Here is a 26,887-nt window from a genome sequence, read left to right on the forward strand (position 1 = left end):
GGGCAACTATGCTGCACACTAGCTTGCTTTTTGTAGTTCTAAATATGTTATTGTTTTTTTCAGTTGCAAGTGAACAATTCAACAACTTTCAAGTATTCTTTTGTGTGTCAATTTAAATACCGCTACTGCATTTCTGTTTCTGTGACTGCAGGGAAATCACATTTATATGGTCACTTACGCTTTGTGCTAAAGAAAACAGGAAATATTAGTCACTGTTTTAGATCTTACTGAGCCATGCATGAATATCGTGCTCTTGCAAAAATAGTTTGGTGTGCTGGGGGGGAGGGACAAACACCAACAGTCCCCACCCAGACAATTAGCTTATTAAAATTAATCCACAAGTTTAGGTTTGTAGTGCTCTATAATAAGCTACCATCAAACTGCTACAGGTTAAATCTTTGCAGCAATTAATCAATATTATGTAGAAAAATAAATGTGTTATACTTTGAAATTGAAAACTTTTATAGTTTCAAGAACACACAAACATACTCAGATATATAGTGCTTGCTGATTTGATATGTGCTAGTCACTGTATTCAAGTAAATCTCATATTTCAGTGAGATAGGCATGATTTCTAAGGTCCCATGGCAGCAACTGGCTCAGAAAATAATTATTTCATTTGATGATATGTTCATTTGAGTCCCATGAAGGCCCCTACTGAATGAATAGAAGCCATACAGCTGTGGTAATGTAAATCATGCCTTAAATTCTGACATAAGAACATAAGAAGAGCCTGCTGGATCAGGCCAGTGGCCCATCTAGTCCAGCATCCTGTTCTCACAGTGGCCAACCAGGTGCCTGGGGGAAGCCCGCAAGCAGGACCCGAGTGCAAGAACACTCTCCCCTCCTGAGGCTTCCGGCAACTGGTTTTCAGAAGCATGCTGCCTCTGGCTAGGGTGGCACAGCACAGCCATCACGGCTAGTAGCCATTGATAGCCCTGTCCCCCATGAATTTGTCTAATCTTCTTTTAAAACCATCCAAGCTGGTGGCCATTACTGCATCTTGTGGGAGCAAATTCCATAGTTTAACTATGCGCTGAGTAAAGAAGTACTTCCTTTTGTCTGTCCTGAATCTTCCAACATTCAGCTTCTTTGAATGTCCACGAGTTCTAGTATTATGAGAGAGGGAGAAGAACTTTTCTCTATCCACTTTCTCAATGCCATGCATAATTTTATACACTTCTATCATGTCTCCTCTGACCCGCCTTTTCTCTAAACTAAAAAGCCCCAAATGCTGCAACCTTTCCTCGTAAGGGAGTCGCTCCATCCCCTTGATCATTCTGGTTGCCCTCTTCTGAACCTTTTCCAAAAATATCCTTTTTGAGATGAGGCGACCAGAACTGTACACAGTATTCCAAATGCGGCCGCACCATAGATTTATACAACGGCATTATGATATCGGCTGTTTTATTTTCAATACCTTTCCTAATTATCGCTAGCATGGAATTTGCCTTTTTCACAGCTGCCGCACACTGGGTCGACATTTTCATCGTGCTGTCCACTACAACCCCGAGGTCTCTCTCCTGGTCGGTCACCGCCAGTTCAGACCCCATGAGCGTATATGTGAAATTAAGATTTTTTGCTCCAATATGCATAATTTTACACTTGTTTATATTGAATTGCATTTGCCATTTTTCCGCCCATTCACTCAGTTTGGAGAGATCTTTTTGGAGCTCTTCGCAATCCCTTTTTGTTTTAACAACCCTGAACAATTTAGTGTCGTCAGCAAACTTGGCCACTTCACTGCTCACTCCTAATTCTAGGACATTAATGAACAAGTTGAAAAGTACAGGTCCCAATACCGATCCTTGAGGGACTCCACTTTCAAAACCTCTCCATTGGGAGAACTGTCCGTTTATTCCTACTCTCTGCTTTCTGCTTCTTAACCAATTCCTTATCCACAAGAGGACCTCTCCTCTTATTCCATGACTGCTAAGCTTCCTCAGAAGTCTTTGGTGAGGTACCTTGTCAAACGCTTTTTGAAAGTCTAAGTACACTATGTCCACTGGATCACCTATCTATATGCTTGTTGACACTCTCAAAGAATTCTAATAGGTTACTGAGACAGGACTTTCCCTTGCAGAAGCCATGCTGGCTCTGCTTCAGCAAGGCTTGTTCTTCTATGTGCTTAGTTAATCTAGCTTTAATAATACTTTCTACCAGTTTTCCAGGGACAGAAGTTAAGCTAACTGGCCTGTAATTTCTGGGATCCCCTCTGGATCCCTTTTTGAAGATTGGTGTTACATTTGCCACTTTCCAGTCCTCAGGCATGGAGGAGGACCCGAGGGACAAGTTACATATTTTAGTTAGCAGATCAGCAATTTCACCTTTGAGTTCTTTGAGAACTCTCGGGCAGATGCCATCCGGGCCCGGTGATTTGTCAGTTTTTATATTGTCCATTAAGCCTAGAACTTCCTCTCTCATTACCACTATTTGTCTCAGTTCCTCAGAATCCCTTCCTGCAAATGTTAGTTCAGGTTCAGGGATCTGCCCTATATCTTCCACTGTGAAGACAGATGCAAAGAATTCATTTAGCTTCTCTGCAATCTACTTATCGTTCTTTAGTACACCTTTGACTCCCTTATCATCCAAGGGTCCAATCGCCTCCCTAGATGGTCTCCTGCTTTGAATGTATTTATAGAATTTTTTGTTGTTGGTTTTTATGTTCTTAGCAATGTGCTCCTCAAATTCTTTTTTAGCATCCCTTATTGTCTTCTTGCATTTCTTTTGCCAGAGTTTGTGTTCTTTTTTATTTTCTTCATTCGGACAAGACTTCCATTTTCTGAAGGAAGACTTTTTGCCTCTAAGAGCTTCCTTGACTTTGCTTGTTAACCATGCTGGCATCTTCTTGGCCCTGGCGGTACCTTTTCTGATCTGCGGTATGAACTCCAGTTGAGCTTCTAATATAGTGTTTTTAAACAACTTCCAAGCATTTTCGAGTGATGTGACCCTCTGGACTTTGTTTTTCAGCTTTCTTTTTACCAATCCCCTCATTTTTGTGAAGTTTCCTCTTTTGAAGTCAAATGTGACCATGTTGGATTTTCTTGGCAATTGGCCAGTTACATGTATGTTTAATTTAATAGCACTGTGGTCACTGCTCCCAATCGGTTCGACAACACTTACATCTCGCACCAGGTCCCGGTCCCCACTGAGGATTAAGTCCAGGGTTGCCGTCCCTCTGGTCGGTTCCATGACCAACTGGTCTAGGGAATAGTCATTTAGAATATCTAGAAACTTTGCTTCTTTGTCATGACTGGAACACATATGCGGCCAGTCTGTGTCCGGGTAGTTGAAGTCACCCATTACTACCACATTTCCTAGTTTGGATGCTTCCTCAATTTCATATCTCATCTCAGGTCTCCCTGAGCATTTTGATCAGGGGGACGATAGATCGTTCCCAGTATTAAGTCCCTCCTGGGGCATGGTATCACCACCCACAACGATTCTGTGGAGGAGTCTGCCTCTTTTGGGGTTTCGAGCTTGCTGGATTCAATGCCTTCTTTCACGTATAGAGCGACTCCGCCACCAATACGTCCTTCCCTGTCCGATATAGTTTATATCCAGGGATAACCGTATCCCACTGGTTTTCTCCATTCCACCAGGTCTCCGTTATGCTCACTATATCAATGGTCTCCTCTAAGACCAAGCATTCCAGTTCTCCCATCTTGGTTCGGAGGCTCCTAGCATTAGCGTACAGGCACTTGTAAGCAGTGTCTCTCTTCAAGTGTCTTTGGCACTTGTGGTTTGGCCTGTGGTAATTTTGCTCTTCTGAATTTATATCCTGTGCCTTGCTCTCACAATGCCTACTTCTAGGCCTACCCCTTTTAAAATTTCATCATTTCTTTGGTTTTTATCCCAGGGGGGAGGTTTATTCCGAACCGGACCTTTCTCAGCTCCTGTCGGGTTTCCCCCCTCAGTCAGTTTAAAAGCTGCTCTGCTACCTTTTTAATTTTAAGTGCCAGCAGTCTGGTTCCATTCTGGTTCAAGTGGAGCCTGTCCCTTTTGTACAGGCCCGGCTTGTCCCAAAATGTTCCCCAGTGCCTAACAAATCCGAACCCTTCCACCCGACACCATCATCTCATCCACGCATTGAGACTGCGAAGCTGGGCCTGTCTGGCTGGTCCTGCGTGTGGAACCGGTAGCATTTCAGAGACAGCCACCTTGGAGGTCCTGGCTTTCAGCATCCTACCTAGCAACCTAAATTTTGCTTCCAGGACCTCACGGCTGCATTTCCCCATGTCGTTGGTGCCAACGTGCACCATGTCCACTGACTCCTCCCCAGCACTGTCTACCAAACTATCTAAACGACGGGCGATATCCGCAACCTTCGCACCAGGCAGGCAAAACACCTTGCGGTCTACACGCCCATCACACACCCCACTGTCTATGTTCCTAATGATCGAATCACCCACTACAAGGATCCCTCCACCCCCTGGCGATATATCCTCAGCACGAGAGGATAGCTGCTCATCCCCCAAGGAATGGGTCCCTTCTAAGGGATCGTTTCCCTCTTCCTCAGCTGGATGTTCTCCTTCCCCGAGACCATCGTTGTCCATGATAGCAGGAGAGCTATCATCGCTGGAGTGGGACACAGCTATAGTCCCTTGAGGCCTCCTCCACACACCTCTCTGCCTCTCTCAGCTTTTCCAGGTCTGCCACCTTGGCCTCAAGGAAATGAAGTCGTTCCCGGAGTGCCAGGAGCTCATTGCACCGAGAGCACACCCACGACTGCTGTCCAACAGGCAGATAGTCGTACATGCTGCAGGCTGTGCAAAACACTGGAAAGCCCCCACACGCCTGCTGGCTTCTTACCTGCATAGTTTTGTTTGAGGTTTATTATGTCAATAGATTGGAGACTGTGGTTTAGTTGAGGTCAGGGAACAGAAGGGCAGAGTGGGGGGCGAACATATCCATCAGACTCATTCCTGGGTGAGCAAATGAAGGAATTTGGTTTGGGAACACTAACTGTGGATTGTTCCAAGCCTCTTTTCAGAATGTATTTAAACCTTGTAAATAAAGGCAAAACAAAAACAGAGATTTGCTTTTGCATTGCTTGGTATCTGACCATTAGTGAAGAAGGTTGAATGCAATATGTTCAGGCCTTAATTTTATTCCTACACTCTCTGCTTCAGTTTCGATAATTCAGCTTAGAAACAGGAGGAAGTGCAATAGCCGGACTCCTTTGTGAATCATATATTGTGGTTGTGTATTGACAGTGACTCCATGTGCCATTATTTGAGTCATATGATGTAAAGTGATCTCAGGCAGAGGTATAAATATTATAGAAATTATATCAATGGAACATTTTTGCCTTTTTCATACAATGATGGCCAGACAAAAAAAAATGATGTGAGATTCTCTGGATTCTGCAGCCTTTGTCATCTGTATTAAGTGCTGTGTATATGGAAGAGGCACAGTAAGCTACTAACCCTATGGGGTTGTACATCTTTCCCCTTTTGGGGGGGATTGTCTTTCTCCAACCACTTGAGGCAGGAAACGTCATCATTCCACAGCAATCTCTGAGTTACCCTCCTTTAGAGTGTCAGTTTGTTTTCTTGCCTCGCTTGAAACAGAATCATTTCAACTACTGCTCTTCCAGTCTTTTAATCTCAGTAACTGTATACACCAAACTGGCATAAAAAGGCACTCCAGCATGCCCCTCCCCTGCAGTCTTCCAGGGGATATAAGTGGCTGATCATTAATGGCAGTGCACCATTTCCCTGATTGCAGAGATCTATTTATTATTTATTAATTATTTTATTTATACCCCACCCTTCCTCTCAGTAGGAGCCCAGGGCGGCAAACAGAACACTAAAAACACTTTTAAACTTTAATAATAAGACCTTAAAATAAATTAAAACAAAACAACGTTAAAAACATTTTTTAAAAACATCTTTTTTTAAAAAAAGAAGGGTTAAAGACATTAAAAGACAGACTAAAGGCAATTCTAACACAAACACAGACTGGGATAGGTCTCAACTTAAAAGTCTTGTTGGAAGCGGAAAGTCTTCAAAAGGCGCCGAAAAGATAGCAGAGATGGCGCCTGCCTAATATTTAAGGGGAGGGAATTCCACAGGGTAGGTGCTGCCACACTAAAGATCCGTTTCCTATATTGTACAGAACAAACCTCCTGATAAGATGGTATCTGTAGGAGGCCCTCACCTGGAGAACGCAGTGATCGGCTGGGTATATAAGGGATAAGACGGTCTTTCAGGTATCCTGGTCCCAAGCTGTACAGTATAGGGCTTTGTACACCAAAATTAGAACCTTGAACTTGGCCCGGTAGCAGATGGGCAGCCGGTGCAGTTCTTTCAGCAGCGGGGTGACATGTTGGTGATACCCTGCCCCAGTGAGCAGTCTCGCTGCATTTTTCACCAGCTGCAGCTTCCAGACCAACCTCAAGGGCAGCCCCACATAGAGTGCATTACAATAATCCAACCTAGAGGTTACCAGTGCATGGACAACAGTGGTCCGGCTATCCTGATCCAGAAACAGCCGCAGCTGTCTTATCAGCCGAAGCTGGTAAAAGGCACTCCTAGCCACAGAGGTCGCCTGGGCCTCTAGCAACAAAGATGGATCCAGGAGCACCCCCAGACTACGGACCTGCTCTTTCAGAGGGAGTACAACCCCATCCAAAGCAGGCAACTGACCAATTATCCGAACATCTAATGCATGTCCTCTTAGGTGTCCAGTGTTTGGGTTTCCCAAGTCTAATACACTGAAGTAATCCCTTTTCTATGAAAGCCTGATGTGATTAATTTAGCAACAGAGTCTGAAGTTAACACCCTCAACACTACTGATTGGATAAACATGCATACCATAAAAGATGCCTCCCAACTGTTTTTACCCACTAATCTCAAATATATGCATATTTCTCCTCTGTAATGTGCTAATGCCATGTCATGGCACTATGAGCTTGACACTAGTGGTAGAGCTGCTGGTAGGCCTTACATACATACTCATGGGCTTACTTACATGGGTCACCTTCCCAATCATTTTATTTATTTATTTATTTATTTAACTTGTATACCACTTTATATTTCAAAAAATCTCAAAGTGGTTTACATTTCAACAAAAATCAAAAGAAATTCTACATTCACAGTTGCTGATAATAAGAACAATAATCCACATTTTAAGTAATGATTGAGCAATAAATCTGAAAACAATGTACATAAAATGAAAATAAAGTGAATCATATACAAAACAAAAAAGAATATAACAATTATAAAATATACCTAAAATTCCTATGAATATTACAGAAAAAGCAATCTCACATCTAATAATGCAGAGCAGGAATTAAATATATATATATATATCCTGGTTGTTGTATTGTATTTTTAACATGGCTGTAAACCATTTGCAGAGAGGGGTCCATTCCAGTGTGGGGTCCAGTGAATACGCAGAGACAGCAAGGATATGTACTAAGACAGCCAGCTGCAGGATTACTCAATGAACAGCACCTATATCTTAATCCCCAAAACACTTGGTAGTAAATCCCATGATTCCCATGGAATTTACTTCCAAGAGCTCATGATAACAGCTCCAGTAACATTTTAACTTTTTAACTAGCTGATCAGTCCTATGGTCCAGCTAAAATGGCTGTCCATACACCAGAACTTATATCAGTATAACTTCTTTGGATTCTATGCTCGCCTAACAACATCAAGAGCATAATAGTAGAGCTGAGGAGCCAAAGTAGCAGCAATGATAAAGACACCCCCACATTGTCACTGGTGGGTAGCTCAGTGGGAAAGAGCAAGCAAGGGGTCACAAGAGTTGTGAGCTTAAGCCCTACTCTTGTGAGGTGCGGATGTTGTTTCCTTAAACCTATGTTTTGGCATCCTTCTGGCAACAGTAATTTTAGATATAAAAAGTTTGCAGCAGTGATAGCAGAACTCGGGCTTCTTGCTCCATGAACTAATGACCTACGTCAATGAACAAGAAACCTGTCAAGTTTAGCATGATGTGTAAAGGGCAATGCCAGGAAATTATAGATCCCAATGGCCACACTTTTAACAGACACATCATTTAGGTGATGGTATCCTTTGCTATGGTTAGTTCAAGTTTCACTATTACCTTGGAGCTAAATGATGGCAAATGACAGAAGGGTGGACCTAAGTCCCAAATATGTCTGTTCACAGCAACAGACATATGGAGTCAATGCAACTGAAGCTATCACGAAACTGAAGGTACCATTCCATATTACAAGTATGCAACTGGCAACCAATATTATCCGTATAGAATGGTAAGAGTTGGAAGTGACCTTGAAGATTAGCTACTCCAATTCCCTGTTGTTGCTGATGATGATGATGAAGGGGGCAGGGACCATCTTATTTATGAGTCCTGCAAGACCTGTTGCTTAGGATGCCTAAACACTATTGGGGGTGGGATGTTGTTTAGGAATTCTTTTTGGGGGCAGTAGAGACTGGTGGCTTCGGTGTCAGTAGGGTAGTAAATCCACTCCGGCTTTTAGTCCAAACTTTCAAGGGGCTATCCAAGGTGCTGAACCTATTGGAATTACAAGTTTGGACTAAAACCTGGAGCGGATTCACTGCCCCACTGACATGAGAGCCATCAGTCTCCACTGGTGGGAGGTCAACATTTAATTTTGGAGATTGCTTTTGTTGTTAGGGTTGTGGCTTTGTATTTTGCTGTTAGACCTTATGAAGTATTTACTTGCTGTAAACCGCCCAGAGAGCTTCGGCTATGGGGCGGTATACAAATACAATAAATAAATAAAATAAATATATATTCATACACATTCACACACAAACTCACACATCCATTCTTCCACATAACACATACACAAAACACCCCCATTTATTCATTCACACGCATGCACACTTATCCAGACTTTCACACTCACTCACCTTCCCACCCCGGCATCAACTAGGGTTTACAAAAAGCTCTCTGGGCGGTTTACAGCAATCAAAAACATTAAAACAAATATACAATTTAAAGACATATTTTAAAAGCAATTTAAAACACAATTTTAAAATTGAAAACAATTTAAAACACATGCTAAAATTTTATTTTATGTATAATAACAAAACAACAACACAACAACATAAACAAACAACAGCAATCCCAACTCAGGTCACAGAGGATGAACATATGTATAGCATAAAAAAGAAGGAAAAAAGATAAACATTTTCAATACATTGGAAGAGAGATGTAATAAACTTATGGATGTACCATTTAAAAAACAGTTCCATATTTGTAAATTAATTAACTAGTATTTGGGAATTGTTTAATTTTATTTATATTAAAATGCTTTGTCTATTGTTAATGAGAATGTATATTTTATTATGTTTGGTAACTGCTAGAGTAAATTATGAAAAATTTTTGATGTTGTAAGCTGCCTTGAGCTTGGTTTAACTGGAAAGGCAGCATACAAATTTATGAAGATGAAATAATAATGTTTTTAATTCCTGGTAGGTGTTTGGAGCACTGAGGCAGAGTACCTGTAACAGAAACTAACAAGACAATTCTTCATCTAACATGTAATTGATTTTTTAAAAAATCCTTGAGCTGCTGGGTATTAGTTGTTTATGCACAGCCTGCTCACCAAAGTTTCCCATCACCAAATCCCCACTTCTGTATTCTTCTACTCACGGTTTTGCTGATACAGGATCAGCATAATGTACTTCTCATGCTTTGAATCAAGATGTGGAAGCTGTGTTCCCTTGCCTAGTCCACAGCAGTCATTTGCTACTGTGCTAGTTCATACGTTGCCATCCTATCCTCCAGTGCGGCTGAGATAACATCTTGGGCTCTCTTTTGACGTCTCTTTGTTCTAATGGCAGCTATTTTGCTGTCATAACCTTATAATGGTGGGGGAAGTGGAACATAGCCCTGTGGGAAAAAAGGTTCCCAGCTAAGTTTGCCAGTCTCCCCACCTCACTTCCAACCCCTCACATTGCCTTAGTTACAACGGCAGGGTACCTAGTACTGATTTAAGGAAATGAAAGCCTAACAACATCACTAGACTCTCATCAGTAGGAATTATGTTGGCATAGGAGATTTAATCGTATCCTCATCCAGTTGGCATAATACAAGGATGGGGTTGCATTGTAAATAATATATATTATGTCTGGAAGTCTAATTACATTAAATACATGTCTGAAGGATTGTACATCTCTGTGCTTCAGAGACAGTTCTCAGGATAATTTTGAAACATGATGAAAGCTTATTGCTAACAGCTAACTGTTTTGTAGTTGGTTTTTGAAGATCATTCAGCCAAATAAATGATTCAGTAGAATGGATCCTGGAGGAGATGAAGCTGGGCTATGCATTGTATAATTCAGAGCACATTTAACGGTACTCTTGTTAAAATAAAATTAAAATGACATAAAAAACAGGAAAAGGGGCACAGCTTTTTGAGTATCATTATCAGGATGTCAGCTAAAATTCTGTTTGCTTCACAGTTGTTTAATTTGGTAGCTAGCACCAAACAAGGAAAATAACTACAGACAGAACAATTTGGCAAGAAAGATGACAAAAGGAAAGACCAAGCCATTTCAATTTGGGTTTCGCCTACCCTGAGCTGCTGAACTATTTGTTTCCAGTGACATTCTCAGCATAAGACGCAGGTGTCCTTGTTCTTGGCTGACCAACAAGATGAACCTGGATCAGTCAAATCTATGTTCAAGTGCCAATTCAGCACATTGTTATTTTAAGGCACAAGTAGGAATGAGTTCTATGAAATATGCATAAAATAGTATGACATTATGTCTCCTGGGAGGGGCAGTTCTTTTTGCAGGAGCATAACCTGCAATAACAGAAAAAGCAGTGGATGTAGTTTTTAAGGCCTAAAGCATTATTCCAGTCTACGAGGGTCTGCTCGCAAATCTGATAATAAATTGTGGAGAAGGTAACTGACTGATTTATCCCAGGTTTATCTTTTCATTTTCACTCCCAATATAGTCTTTGGCTGGTTTTTTTTTTTAATGATTGCAGCACACCACGCTGACATTTCTAGTGAATTGCTTTCTCCATGTCCTACCCAAAGGCCTTTTTCAAGGCTGATTGCCTGAAATTTGCCTTGTTCCATCTTTGCTTGCCTTTATTATTTATTTCAACAGGTTTCAGGCTGTTATATATAAATGTTTATCTGCTGCTGGTTTGCTGCTGCTCTTTGTTTTGTACGTTTTTAGTATAATGGATATTATAATTTAAATAAATTGTTATTTAATTGTTTTACTTTGTATACCTGTTTGATGGCATTTGTTCACTACAGTGATGTTGTTCACCCATGTACTGCAGCTGTGCTGGTCGTGATGCTGTAAGCTGGATTTGACCTTTCACAGGCATTGCAGCCGAACACAAGTGGACATTTTGGAAATGTGTAATGTGACCAGTATCATGGAAAGTCATCCTTAGCCTGACCTTACATGGCAGTTGTGAAGTTCCCTGCTGCTGTCAAATATAGTGTTAGACTATTAGCCTGAAATGAAAGCTGATGTTTGCTTTAAGCACTCATGTGTCCTTTAGTAAAAAAAAAACCAGGTCATAGTTGCTTTAAGAAGGATGGAGCGTTCCAGCAAATATAGTTGTGGAGATATTCTGGACCTTATCAGGCATCACTTTTGTTTGCTAGTCATGAAAACCAAGCCCAAGGGCAAAAAAGTATTGCTGAAACAAAAACAAAGCGTGTGTGTGATAGCTGGAATTGCTATAATGACATAAATTCCAGATCAAAATCTAGATACATTTTATTATTTTGGCAACAGTAATAAGCCAGGAGAGAGGGAATTTGGCAAGTAGGAAGAAGTATGAGAAATGATGTCACTTCTGGAGTCTGACCTTTAAGGTTCATACTTGAAGGATATAGAAACCTTGCAGCTGCAGGTATTAACAGAAGTTACAGTGTCCTTAACACACACAGACCCTGGTGTGGGCACAATTGCAGAAGTGTGGACTGGCATGAAATACAACACTAATAAACTTTCTTGTGAAATGATGTGCTATCTGGGTGACTGTCTTTCGCATAAGTCCTGTGGTTCAACTAGTGACTTTCACAATTGAGGCAAGAGGGATAGAGCTTGCTGCCTAGAAACCTTCTAAACTGATCTACACTGATGTACGAACCAGAGGCCATTCAAACATCACACCAGGGAGGACACCTTGCCATCAATGCAACAGCAAGTGTCTTTGAATGGCACTGCATTGTGGCAGTAAGGAAAGGGAAAGGGCAACAGACTGCAGTGGAGTTGGTACTGAGATCCAAAAGCAAACACAATTTATACCCTCATATCCTAGCTCTTGATCAAACAAGCTGCAGTCCACATGTTAATGGTCTTGAGCTCTTTGAAAAAATGAAATGGTTTTGCTTCCAAGACTGCTGCTTAACCAGTAGTAAAGTCCATGTATTTTCATTTCATTGAGTTCTTATGGCATGGAATTCATGAAACCAACTGTTCTTAATCAGTAGCCCCTCTGTCTACATTGGATACAAATACTAAAATTGTATAGAATCACATTTCTTGGAATAACTGCTGATAAAGTAAGCCATGGTTTTGTATAGCTTGTACTACATCTTGCTAGAGAGACTGACTTCCTCCGATGGTGAGTGAATGAACATTTTTAAGGATATTACAATATTTATAGACTTACAATATTTTCTAGAGAAGTGGGTATTTTTAGCAAGGTAGCAGCTGAAAACCTAGCATCCTGTTAAAAATAACAATACCTGTATATGTATGGACCACCAACATGCATGGCCCTGGGTAATCAACAGGGCTTACTTCAAAAAACAATTTAATTGAATCTGACGCCCTTTTGTATTTCATCAGACCAAATATGAAATTCATGCCCTAGTTTTCTTTCAAATGTTCATTCTTCAGTGTCCTAGAGAGAATAGATTTAATTCAAAGTGTGTAATATTGTCACTTTAGATTAGTTCAATGAATAGTACACTGAATACAATGCTATCAAAGTTTCCTTTCTCACAAAAATACATAAAATAAATGGAGAACTCCCCTACTGAGAACAACCCACCTTCAGGTCACACCCTTAGATCCAGAGCAATGATTCACTTTCTCTTTTGAGTGCAATCTATCTTAAGTATCTACAATGTATGTATTTATTATTTGAAAGTATATCCTTCCCTGAAAGCTCCAGCTGGAAACCATCTGGGATAAACGACCCCAAACCATTTCATCCCATGCCAAATAAAATATCTTACAACATTTAGGGAAGATATTCAAGTTTTAGAAAGTCTCCAAGGGAAGAACACTTTGCAACTATGGACGACCAATCAAGTAAACTTCTCCTGTGCCCTCATATGATGAACAGATATGACTTGTTTACTGCACCAGTAAGCTTATAATCTAAACACATGGTTATAGATTCATTGGGTCAGTAATCTGGCATTTGCTTGCATTACACTGCAGAAAGCCATGCCCAATTATGATGCTTAATAAAAATGGTCACTGCAGAATGTCATGCACATTGATACTTAACAAAAAATATTCTAAATATTTTATGTATAAAGCTAACTCTTCACATGTCTGGTGAATGTTCCAAATTATGGAGTTACGCTCATGAATGTTGACAATGACCATTAGGTGATGGCCCAGATTCATTATTTTCACTGTATATTTGGATACTTGCCACATATATGCAAGATTGTCAACATTCCCATTATTGTTTCTGCCACTTCAGACTGCAAGTAGGTACTCACATTTTATTTATTTGTTTCTTTTTATTTAACAGCATTTATATACCACTTGATTGTAACAAAACCACGGGTAGAGCAATCCAGCTTAGGGAAAGCTGTTGTAAATTGTGCTGGAGCAAGAGAAGCCGGCGTAAAGTTCTGCCACATCCAGATGTCATTCAGGAGCTTCTGGGTTGGCTGAATGCCAGCTCAGCCGGGAGCTGCACACAGGGACCAGAAAGTAAAAACCTGCTCTCCCAAATACCCCAACTGGGGAGTAAACCCTCTCCATTGACTTCTATTGCAATTATTTTCTTAGACTGACCTTTTTCCCAGTGTAACTTTTGCCTGGATTGGAATCTGCAGGAGTGCTATGAACATAAGTTGGATGTGGCCTAGGTCCCCTCACCTCAGTCCCTCCCCCGACACAACCCTTTTGCGGGCCTTACACCGGCTCCAGTGCACTGGTCTCAGCTGAGCCGGCTGGGTCCTAGCTGAGCTGGGTTGAGGGACTTATGTTGGCGTATCCTGGCCGAGTTTCGATCCAGCTTGTACAACAGGAGATCCACCACATCCAGCTCCCCTCAGCCTGACATGTGAGTTGGATTGCATCCTAAGTGATCTTTAAAAAATTGAACATTAATTATTGAGCATTCCTCCATATATATATATATGCCATGGAGCACACAATTCAGTTCCAAAGGAAATGCCATTGAGGGCAGCCAGGCCGCTGCTTGAAGTTGTAGCAAAGCTTTGCTTTTGTTCAAAAATGCTTTATGACCTTGTATTTAAGATAAGTCCACTCCCATCCACAAATTATCTGAATTTGCCCAGTCTCCTGAAGGTAACTGATACTCTCTTCCTCCCTCTTGCTTTCGGGGCGGGCGGGCTAATGGTTCCCCAGAAGTGTCAGCGAGGAATTCGACTTAGCCTTAGCATTCACAGAGGAGGTGAAAGAAACTATATTTAGTGTGATCATGTATGAAATGGATCCTGCCTTCTTCAACAAACCATGGTTAAAGCGAACTGTGGCTTAGTCACAAGGTAGTATAGTGGCTGTATTTGGACATAACAATGAACCTCAGTGTTATTTATGAATGCAACCATTGTAATACTCCCTTGTGGAACAAAAATGGAAGATTGTTTTTCTGCTCACCTTTGCTTTAAAAAACCCAAACATTTGTTTTAGTTATATAGTTATTTATGTTAATATTTTATATACAGCCTTCGTCATAAAAATAAATCCTAAATATGAGTGTATGAATTACTGATGAAACAAATCAATTTCCAGTAAGCAAATTAGAGTACTGAATTGGTGCCAGAGCTAAGGTCAGTGGAGGTCATGCATTCTACAAGAGCAATGGTAAATATTAGCCTCAGTAATGTTGGCATTTACTTCTGGTTTTTACAGAGAAATGTACTTTCGGGAAGGCCATGTTGCAGGGTAACTGCTTTGGTTTTAAACTGGGAAGAATAGCAGGGGAAATGTTTCTTTTTTAAACTAGAACAGGAGTGGGTGACTTTCTCCTGAGGCTTTTATGTCAGGGGCACATGTTAGTGGCTGGACCCAGAGCTGATGATGAGCAGACCCAGATACAGAAGTGTTCTGACTTAACTAATCCAGTACAAACGCCACTCTCTTTCAATTTTCATTGTGGCTATTTCATATTATACAGCATAGCCAGTGTGGATTTTTCACATTCCGCAATGTTAAATTGAAAATACCCCCCATGCCACTCTGATGCTTCCCATAAGCTCATTTCAAAACAAAACCTTACAAAACGTATAGTCCTGAACTCAGAAACGCTTGGTTAACAACCCTCTCAATTTTCATGGTGATACACAAAACAGTCAGAGAGAATCGAGAGTTCAAAGTGTAAAGGAGAAAAAAAAACCCAGAGCCCTTTTGGACTTTTTTCTCTCAGAGTTCTCATAATCTGTTGAAATGCATTAAAAATCAGCTAGGTTCACAGAGTACCTGTAATCCTGTTACTGACCTTGCCCAATACTCTGACCTTCATCTTCGGCAGTTTAAAAGTTAAAAAAAAATGCCTGGCTGATTTTTAATTAATTTAAGAAATTTTGCATTGAACTGAATAATAATGTTGGGCATGCTCAGTAAGAACCAACTGTCAGTGTTCTAAAAGGCAGACTCACAGCTGCTGGGCTTGCCTAATCAGGGGGCCACACCAGACTTTGATTTCACTTGAGACAATCATGGCTTCTCTCAGAGAATCCTGGGAAGTGTGGTTTGTAAAGGGTGCTGAGAGGAGACTCCTATTTCCCTGACAGAGCTCCAGTGGCCACAGTGGTTTAACAGTCAGCTGCTCTGATTGAAGGTCTGTGAGGGGAACAGGCCATATCCTAGCAACTCTCAGCACCCTTCACTAACTACACTTCCCTGGATTCTTTTGAGAGAAGCCACGACTGTCCAAAGTGAAATAAAGGTGTGGTGTGGATGCGGCTAGGGAGAGCTTTGGTTTAAATTTGGGTGGGAGGCTACATGTGCCTGCTGTAGAATAAAAAGGTGGGGGAAACACCAAAAAGGAATGATATTGTTCACAATGGTTTCCTTTTGGAAAGGGGCTTCCTCTCTGCCCAGTGCCCACCCACCCAATCTCCTTCCCTCCCCCTCTTCCTACTCTCCCTGCCCCTCCCCCAGGTTAGTGTTGGACTACAACCTGGGAGACCAGGGTTCAAATCCCCACACAGCCCTGAAGCCCATTGGGTGACCTTGGACCAGTCATTGCCTCTCATCCTCAAAGGAAGGCAATGGTAAACCCACCTCTGAATATTGTTTACCATGAAAACCCTATTCATAGGGTTGCCATAAATCGAGATTGACTTGAAGGCAGTCCATTTCCATTTTCAAACATGATTGCACAGAAATAAATCCCATTGAACTCAAAAAGTATGCAAATGATCAAACCCACCCTCCCTTCTCCCTCCTATCCCCTCCCTCTTGCCCCCTTCCTCCCCCTTCCTTTGCCCCTCTCCTCCCCCTTACTTTGCCCCTCCCTCTGTATCCCCTTCCAATCCCCTCCTTCCCCTTCCCCCTCCTCCCCCTCCCCTTCCTCCTCCCCATGGTCAGTTTTACTTATCCTAAGCATGATTGCACAGGAGTAAATACCATTGAACTCAATAAGCATGCAAACCTGCCCTCCCCTGCCCCTTCCCCCTCCAATCCCCTCCTTCCCCCTCCCTCTTCTTCTGCTTCCCTCTCCCCTCCCTTTCTCCTTCCCTCTGCTATCCCCTCCCCCTGCTCCTCCCCCATGGTCAGTTTTACCTGTCCTAACCATGATTACATAGGAGTAAATCCCATTGAACTCAATAAGCATGAAAATGATCAGACCTGGGTTTCCCCTCCTTCCCCTCTCCCTTCCTCCTCCCATCCCCTCTTCTTCCTCCTTCCCTGCCCACTCCAGCTGTCCCTCCCTCCCCCTCCGGTCAGTTTTACCTATCCTAAGCATGATTGCATGGTAATAAATCCCATTGAACTCAATAAACATGCAAATGATCAAACCTGTCCTTTTCCTCCCCTCCCTCTCCAGCCTGCTCCCATCCCTCTCCTCCACCCTCCCTCCCCTGCCCATCCCCTGTGGTCAGTTTCACCTATTCTAAGCATGACTGCAGGGGAGAAAATCCCGCTGAATTTAATAAGCATGCAAATAAGCAATCCATTCTCAGCATACTTGCACAGGATCCCATTTCTTACCTCCGGGATTAAAAAGCAGAGAAATTCACTAATAGGCAAAAAAAACCCTTGCAGTTTAAGAATGTACCTATAGCCCACAGATATTTCTACCAAACTTTAAAAAGCAGGGAAATTGGGCAGCTATAGTGAATGCACCAGGGGAGCAGGAGACCTGACCTCCTCTCTGAGATATTGTACTGCCCTACGCATTTGTCAAAATGCAAACACAATTTGAGTTAGTCTTTCACAATCCAATCCACTTGCTGTGTAGCTTGGAAGAATTTGGTAACGTGCCTCTGAGCATATGGTGAGTGGCGGCAATACCTGCAATCAGCCCAAATAATAGAAAGAAGACATGTACTGTGCTGATCTTGTTTTAGCAGGGAGGAAGCAACATTATTAAGACAGTTGACATAGTCCAGATAGTCTGATAAATATGTCTGATTTCCTTTGCAATTTTAGTGAAGTTTCCTCTAGGAAATCAGTTTCTTTTGTTTCTATTTCTGTGAATATGTGAAGTACAGCAACACTTTGCAAAATTTACACTAAAAAAACTCCAAAAATAATTGTAGAATAATGGCACTGACTATTCTGCAGAATAGTCTCCAGTAGACATCAAGAGTGTCTCAGTTTGCACAAGATAAAACGGTGGGAGGTTAAATATATTCTAGCAAAATTCTAGGTGTGCTCTATGTTTTTAATTGATCATGCCCACCTTGCCTTAAATGAAGTGGTCTAAACATAGCAGGCTAAAAACATGCATCTTAGGCAGGCTAAGTTTGTTTTTTACAACAGCTAGAGTCATTCCTGAGGTAGCAACATATTGTAATCAGTCTGATTTTACATCAAACTGCAGTTTCAGATTCAACTGTTAATACACCCAAAAGAGAAATAGAACATAACCTCCAATATGAAACACAAAAGGCTGTCTTCACCATCAAATGAGAAAAATAAAATTTTCTAGATTAGATTCTCTGTAGAAACAATAGTAACAGGAATGAAGCATAGTAAGAACACCAACAGACATACAAAAATGTGATTCTCCATCTTTGGAGATGTAGTCCTGATTGCAGGTATTGCCACTACTCACCATATGCTCAGAGGCACATGTTACCAAATTCTTCCAAGCTACACAGGAAGTGGATTAGATTGTGAAAGACCAACCCAAATGGTGTTGGCATTTTGACCAATTTGTAGGGCAGTACAATATCTCAGAGAGGAGGTCAGGTCTCCTGCTCCTCTGGTGCATTCACTATGGCTGCCCAATTTCCTTGCTTTTAAAAGTTTGATAGAAATATCTGTGGGCTATAGGTACGTTCTTAAACCGCAAGGTTTTTTGCCTATTAGTGAATTGGAACTCCATATCCTATGGAGGTCTGTCCAGAAGTAAGCCCCATGGTGTTTGATGGGGTTACTCCCAAATATGTATATTCTATTATGATTATCCAGATTGGATTATTGCAGTGTGCTCTACATGGGACTGCCCTTGAAGATGACTTGGAAACTTCAGCTGGTCCAAAATGCAGCAGCCAGATTATTGGTTATCTCATATAACCCGTTTTGAAACAGACCTATTGGTTGCCAGTTTGTTTGGGCCCAATTCAAGATCCTCAAACTAATGTTTAAAGCCCTACACAACTTAGGCCTCAAATATATGAAAGACCACCTCCTTCCTACAGACCCTCTTGGGTACTGAGATTGGCAGAAGGGGCCCTCTTGGTGGTTTCATTGCCATCTGAAGTTCAGGAGGTGAAGATGGTGGCCTGGGAGAGGCCATTCTCTGTGGCAGCCCCTAAGTTGTGGAATTCCCTCCCCATGGAGGTGTGTCTAGCACCTACATTACATAGCTTTTGTCATTTGCTGAAGACAGCTCTTCAACCTGGCCTTTAGCACTTGAGATTTATATTTTTAGAACCTTCTCTAGGTTCTAGAAATATTTTTGTTAGAAAATGTTGACTTCTGATGTGATGATCTATTATTTCTAAATAAACATCAAACCTAAAATTCCCACCATCTTTCTGAGCCTGTAAATCTGTTGGTTTGCTTGAACGTTGCTTTTTAGATTTTAAATGGATGATTCTGTTCTGATCATGCCATTCATTATTAAGAAAGTTTCAGGACGTCAAATAGTTTTGCTTAAGAATGTTGAAACTGTCTACTTCAATATTTCTGAAAAATGTGTTCTGTTAAATTTCTAGACCATTCAGCTTTCTTTCTATTCTCCTCTGCAGCTAAAGTATAAAGTTTTGTGCCATAAGAAGTTTCGATTTCCTAGTTACTTCTTTATTTGTGACTTGCAAAGGACAAATCCTTAAAAGACTATGCTCTAAAATCAGGAAAGTAATCAGGTGTTTTTCCTTTGGCAATAAAACTGCAATCCTCAAATCATAGTTTTGGAGTATTGCCACTCTAACCCTTAGTGTGGGTGCTCCCCAGTAAGTGCATTTTTAATGATGATGTTATTTTTTGGTTTTATGTTTTAAACTGCTTTAAAACCATATGCTGAAAAGTGATCTAAAATATTTAAAAAATAAAATAAATTTTAATGGCAGTTTTAAGCATACCAGAATTAAATATTCATTAAGTGCCTATTGTGTGTACTAGGTTCTATAGAGAAGTAAAATGAATGAGTGCCTGCTACCATCTAATAATGGGGAAAGTAAAGAATTTGCCCGAAAAAGGATTCTAAGACTTTGAGCCTGTGGGAATGGGAAAAAACTCTTCGATGGGATAAAGGAATAAACAAATGCAGGATACTATCCATCTTGTTAGGGTATGTGACGGTACATTTCCTTTCCTAGCATGTGAGAAAGAATCTCTTCCTGAATTTTGTCCTTTCCATGACCTTCATTACAAAAGGTTTATAACAGAGGCCATGTTGTATTGTGAAAATTCCAACGTTTATAAGACAAAACAATAACCACCATTCAAAAAAAAAATCTGAAATTGCATGTTGTACAGATTGTTGTATAGTAGAATCCTTGAATGTTATAGAATTTGGACAAATTCACATCAGTAGCAATATATCTAATTTGTACAGACTTCTACTGCCTTGATAAACTATTTAACTGATTACCTCACATTGATTACCCCCTCTATATATAAACATTATATTTATTGAAAATATTGCAAGGAAAATAACCAATTATATACAGATATTAAAGCAAAACAAAACAGTAAAAAGGGACCAAAAATCGGGAAAGTTTCACTTTTTTCCAGGTGTTTCCAGACATAAGAAAGGGAACAAGATAGGGAGAAAGTTATCAGAACCCCCAAGATCTTCCTTTTCACAAATTTGGGATTAGCTGGAAGCAAAAAGTGCATTTTACAGATGCATGACTGAGACAGATTCAGGGCCGGATTTACGTACAAGCTAAACAAGCTACAGCTTAGGGCCTCACATTACAAGGGCCCTCGCGTTAGAAAGAAAGAAAGAAAAAACATTTACAATATTGCCACTGGGAAACCATAAACATCATACAAAATGAAGATAATTTTGGTAAGTATTGAATATCATTGTTGTGACTCGCTTGCCGACAACTGTAAACAATTCTATAGAACGTCGTACACATGCGGCCTTTTGGATACTTGCAAAAAACAGCCCATGTGTATATATAAATTATATCTAATTTATATATTGTAACCTTATATTGTTTATTGTGTTATGTGTTAGACAAACTCCTAAATAAATATCCAGCCCTGGACAGATTTCACATGTTCACATTTAAATCTGACAAGTTGATGCTTTGAATGGGTTCCTGCAGCATTTGGTATCATCCTTGTTAAGTGCACCTAAAGAGAACATATCAAGTAAACTATGTGTTATAAGTTGTTGGGAAAGTGATCTCTTTTGGTAGCTAACTCTTTGACTGTAAGCCCATGCACAGTTAGGCTACTTAACCCCTTCAGCTACAACAGGATGTTAGCAGTGTAACTGTGCCCAGGATTATAGATCTTGGTATTACATTTGATACAATTACTAATTTCAACTCGAGCATATTAGAAAGTACTTTTCTAACACAAGATGCTTCATACCATTATTTGGGAGACTGTTACAGACATGTTTCCCAGAAAGAAAACAATGTCACTGCTACAATAAACATTTAGACTAAGTGATGATGACTAGACTCCCTAGAAACAAAATTAATATGAAATAAGAATGCCATTGTGTTCTACCTTTTTTCCAAAGAATTCAGTGGCAAACAACAGATTACATATTTTTTTCCCTCACAGCTACTCCTTTTGAGGTAGGTTAGGCTGAGAGAATGTGACTGACCCAAGATCATCCTGTTAGCTGTGTCGTTCACCAAGTCTGGCGTTCTTCATAACACCACAATTGTGACAGACACAGCCTCCTTCTCTCAGGCAGATAAAGTGGGCCGAAAAGCCAGCATCTTGCCAAGGGCCACCCAAAACCCGTAAGTTTTATTTGGGAAGGAAAGAAGAGCTAATGCTTGACAAACAAACACAACAACAACAAAAACCCTAGGTTTAGCGATATCTAATGTTAACATTTATTCCAAGGTTGCTCAGATTAGTTGGTTAATAAAATGGTTTCATAAAGAGAATGCTGTGATATGATATAGTTTGCAGTAAGAACATATCTTTATCCCATATTATTGTTATCCAAGAACAATCTAGATTAATATGTAAAAATGGTTATACTCTCATATTTTTGCATCATTGGACATATATGGACAAATTCTATTCCCACATATTTAGCCTTTGGTATCCATTGCCCAAGAACTAGCATTCAACTCAAATCATAGACTGTGGAATATTAAATATATTGGAAGCTCAGTAGATAATTATAAATTTTTGACATTTCTGTAGACAAAAATTGCAAGTGAGATACCAATTGCAAGTGAGATACCAATATAAGGGATTATGATCAAAAATTAGCAAGATGTTGAGTATGATCTTAAAGGATGATGTGTATGAAAACACATGTGTAATGTGTATTGGAACTTGTTCCAATTATGTAAGAGGATTGGGAATGTGTATAAAAATCTATTAGGTTATTTTTGTTATCCTTGAGAGGTGGTTGTTGTTATGTGCCTTCAAGTCGATTATGACTTATGGCGACCCTATGAATCTGTGACGTCCAAGAGTATCTGTTGTGAACCGCCCTGTTCAGATCTTGTAAGTTCAGGTCTGGGGCTTCCTTTATGGAATCAATCCATCTCTTGTTTGGCCTTCCTCATTTTCTACTCCCTTGCCAGCATTATTGTCTTTTCTAGTGAATCATGTCTTCTCATGATGTGTCCAAAGTTTTCGCTTCTAGTGAGAGTTCTGGTTTAATTTGTTCTAACACCCAATTATTTGTCTTTTTTGCAGTCCATGGTATGCGCAAAGCTCTCCTTCAACACCACATTTCAAATTAGTTGATTTTTCTCTTATCTGCTTTTTTCACTGTTACTGATATTTCTCCCTCCAATTTTCACATCTCCATCTTGGTCCAATCCTGCCTTCCATATGATATGTTCTGCATACAGATTAAACAAATAGGGTGATAAAATACACCCGTCTCACACCCTTTCCAAGAGGGAACCAGTCGGTTTCTCCGTATTCTGTCCTTAACAGTAGCCTCTTGTCCAGAGTATAGGTTGCACATCAGAACAATCAGATGCTGTGGCACCCCCATTGCTTTTAAAGCATTCCATAGTTTTTCATGATCTACACAGTCAAAGGCTTTGCTGTAATCTATAAAGCACAGGGTGATTTTCTTCTGAAATTCCTTGGTCTGTTCCATTATTCAACATATGTTTGCGATATGACCTCTGGTGCCTCTTTCCTTTCTAAATCCAGCTTGGACGTCTGGCATTTCTCGCTCCATATATGGTAAGAGCCTTTGTTGTAGAATCTTGAACATTACTTTACTTGCATAGGATATTAAGGAGCAGTATAAAATGTTGTATAGACAATAGAGTACACCACAAAGAACAGGATTTACAAAATGACTTAATTGCTGGAAATGCAATGTGAATGTGCTAATTTCATACATACATGGGAGGTCTGTTTTGGGAAATGTTTTTTCTATAATGACTGGGATTAACCTGAGGCTAGATTCTTTTGTGATACTGCTGAATTTTATTATATATATATTGAAAAAACCCCTGATGTACCTAACCATAATATCCTTGTTGAACATTTGTTAGTGGCTGCAAAGAGAGTTGTTGCAAAGCATCCAAAATCTAATGGACCGTTGCATGCTACTGAACTGTTGTAGGAAGTGTTTTCAGTGTCTGAAATTGATAGATTAATTGGATTAATATGATGAAGTAGAAACAGAAATTGTAATGAACTGTTGAGATAAGTACTGAAAGTGCTCTTAATCAGAAGAACATCTGTTTTGTCTGGCAGTGCAATATTTTAAATCATCATCATCATCATGTAGTGTCTAGCACATGTGAGATTGTCTTACCAAAAAAATGTCAAAATTATATGAGATACTGTCTTATCCAATTTTGAAAATATATGCCAGTGTCCAGTCTCTACAATTGATAATTGAATTTCATTGTTGGTTATTAAAACAATGAAGTAAGGCACTGGGTGCGTTTGTCAGATTATTAAAAATGCCTTTGTACAACTGCTGTTGTGTGACATCTATATAAAAATATGAAGAAAAGCAACTCATTAAAATGCAGACCAGTATTGGCCCTTTGCAGGCTGTAGGGAGTGTAATTAGGCCAAGAAATGTATTCTTAGTTATGAAAGAGGAAGAGGGTACTGATATCTGAAAAACTAAATTTACTCTGATGAAACTCAGTACTTAAAAGGAAATATAATGACGTTAATGTTTTCTGGGAGAGTTTTAAAAAGGTTGAAATGCATGAGTGATTAGAACCTTGAGTAAAAATAATTGTGTATTGTTACTCATAAGGAAAATGTTCTTGTTAGTAACAATTCATACACAGTCATTTTTATTCATAGAAATAAACAAATCTGTAACTTCATTATAATCTGCAAAGATTATAGTTTAAGGTGTGGTTGCAAAGCTGGCAGGGTCCTATTCTTTTATACAGGGGTCATAACCTTTTTGGACCAGTGGCACATTTTGACCAGTGGCATAACACAAAACTAGAGAGAGGACAGCCATTGCTGCTTCTCTCCCCTGCCCCCAGACAACCTCATGTTTACCATGGGAAGTCAGCTATGTTCTGCTTGTCCTGGGGAGATACAACTGTTAAGGCACAAGAACCCAGTTTTCCCCAATGCCAATCCTAAACCAAAATATAGGCTGTCATCCTGTACCCACTTGCCTGGGAGTAAGTGCCATTAAACACAAAGAGAATTATTTCTAAAGTAAACATGTATACCACTGTACTGAAAATTCACTATACAGTGAATTCTTAGTGAGGTAGGCTTTAGGTAGGAGATATGTCTAAGCCTCTTTGCAAAGTGTTCAAATTTTGCATTTGCCATTTGGGAGGGGATTCTTTAACACCTGCTCACACTTAGTAGTAAATAACTTCTAGTGAGTAGAAAATAACATTAGGGAGTACCTTATCTCAGATGAGCCCACCACAAGAAAGATGCATCCTAGTGGCTAGGAAGAAAAGTAGAACTATGGAGATTCAAAGGACTACTAGAAATTAAGACAGAAGAGGGGGAAATGCACTAATGGGGAGGGGAAAACAGAAGCTCTTTGGGACCCCAGGGATTCCTGTTGCCTGGTGTCCAAACAACTCACTTAGCAGTCGCAGCACTGACTCATTGGCTAAAAACATTGACAGACAGGAGAATCTAGGCTGGCTCATTTCACAGAAATTGCTGAGAAGGTTGCCTACGTTTTGCTTCTTAACTTCTTTCTAGGAGGGCTAGAGATTTACTTTATTAAAAAATATGGGACCCCTGCCTGGGGGCGTTAATGAAGGCCTTCATGGGCACCATGACACCTGTGGGCACTAGGCTGGCGACCCCCATTATGCAGCTTTCATGGTATGCTGCGGCAACCCCCATTACACAGCTTTTGTGGTATGCTGAAGATGCACCGCTTCACCCTGGCCTTTGACACTTGACATATGTGTTTTAGGGCCTTTTCTAGCTAATTTTAATTGTTTTAAACTGATTTCAGTATTGTATTTTATATTGTTGTGAACCACCTTGAGACCTTTTGGTGAAAGGCAGGTAATAAATCTAATCATCATCAGAGGCTGCAGCATGGGCAGTTGTAGAGCTGGTAGCATCAAGTAGGAGAGCTCTCCACTGGATTAAATGAACAGTGGCACTAAACCAGTTATTTATTATTTATTTATTTAATTTGTATCCCGCTCTTCCTCCCAGCAGGAGCCCAGGGCAGCAAACAAAGCACTAAAACACTTTAAAACATCATAAACTTAAAATACATTAAAACAAAACAGCATTAAAAACATTTTAAATAACAACCTTAAAAAGGGTTAAAAACATTATTAAAAAAACATATTAAAGAATTCTGACACAGATGCAGACTGGGATAGGTCTCAACTTAAAAGGCTTGTTGAAAGAGGAAAGTCTTCAAAAGGCGCCAAAAAGATAGCAGAAATGTCTGTTAGAGTTAGATTTTTGGAATTTTGGTAAATCAGTGAATCACATTGTTAACATTCCTCTTCAACTTGAAATATGAAATAAAATATACTGATACATTTCTGTGTTACATAATGTTATCTGATCAAACACATAACTTATTTTTTTAAAAGCAAAGTGTTTATCAAGGCCGTTGTCACAAGTTGGAGTGAGTGTGATCTAATCTAACTGGAGTAAGTAAATTTGTTCTACTTGAACATAGGCATAGACATGAGAAATAATCAGCCTGACATCAATAATTTTAGAGCCAAGTGCGTAAGAAATTTAAGGACCAACAGTGATACAAAAAATCAATCAGAGGAGCCATTCACCCTCTTCTCTCCAAAAGAATCATAGCCATGAACTGAGGAGAAAGGTAGTTGTTTTTTCAGATGCTTTCTCACAGATCCAAACTTCTTTTGATTTTGTTTGGTTTCCACATCCCACTGAGATCTGCAATTGTTATGACTTTCACTTTCACTTTCACTCCTTTCTAATAGGAGAGTTGGAGCACTGTTATAAAAAACTGCCTAAGGAAAAAGATATAAATGGCAATGAAATTAATAGGATGCCCTTTCAAGTCGTCGTAGTTAAGATCAAGGAGCAAGAAATGTGCAGTCTGATCAATTTAATTTGGTGGTTTTAGGCATGCCTAAATTTGTTACATATAGATGGAATCCAGTCAATAAAGGTTGACAGCTGGCATTTTAGCACAGCTATCTCATCCTAACCCCATGCCTATCCTGGATAGTCAAAGCACTCCTCAGCAACCAAGGATGAAGAGAAAGAAATTGGGGGTTCACATGTGTGATTGTTGGACAATTACACAAAGCTCTCCAGTTGCATCTTAATCTAGAAGCAGTGATTAAGCCAGGGTTAAAAAATTTGTTGATATTTGCAGGATGGAAAAAGTACTGTGTGCAAAGTGATTCCTTAACTTTGTGGAAAGGCATTTCTAACACATCATTTTTGATTTTTCTTAATTCTTG

The 26,887-nt window shown here is 40.1% G+C and overlaps 1 protein-coding gene across 1 annotated transcript in view; it reads left to right on the plus strand.

Annotated features, from left to right (window-relative positions):
- The window catches only part of ZDHHC14 (zinc finger DHHC-type palmitoyltransferase 14), a 126,214-nt gene that overhangs the window by 98,675 nt on the left and 652 nt on the right, over positions 1 to 26,887 (plus strand). The gene's annotated exons all lie outside the window — the stretch shown is intronic.

The sequence above is a fragment of the Rhineura floridana genome, chromosome 4, assembly GCF_030035675.1.
Source record: "Rhineura floridana isolate rRhiFlo1 chromosome 4, rRhiFlo1.hap2, whole genome shotgun sequence".
NCBI lineage: Eukaryota > Metazoa > Chordata > Lepidosauria > Squamata > Rhineuridae > Rhineura > Rhineura floridana.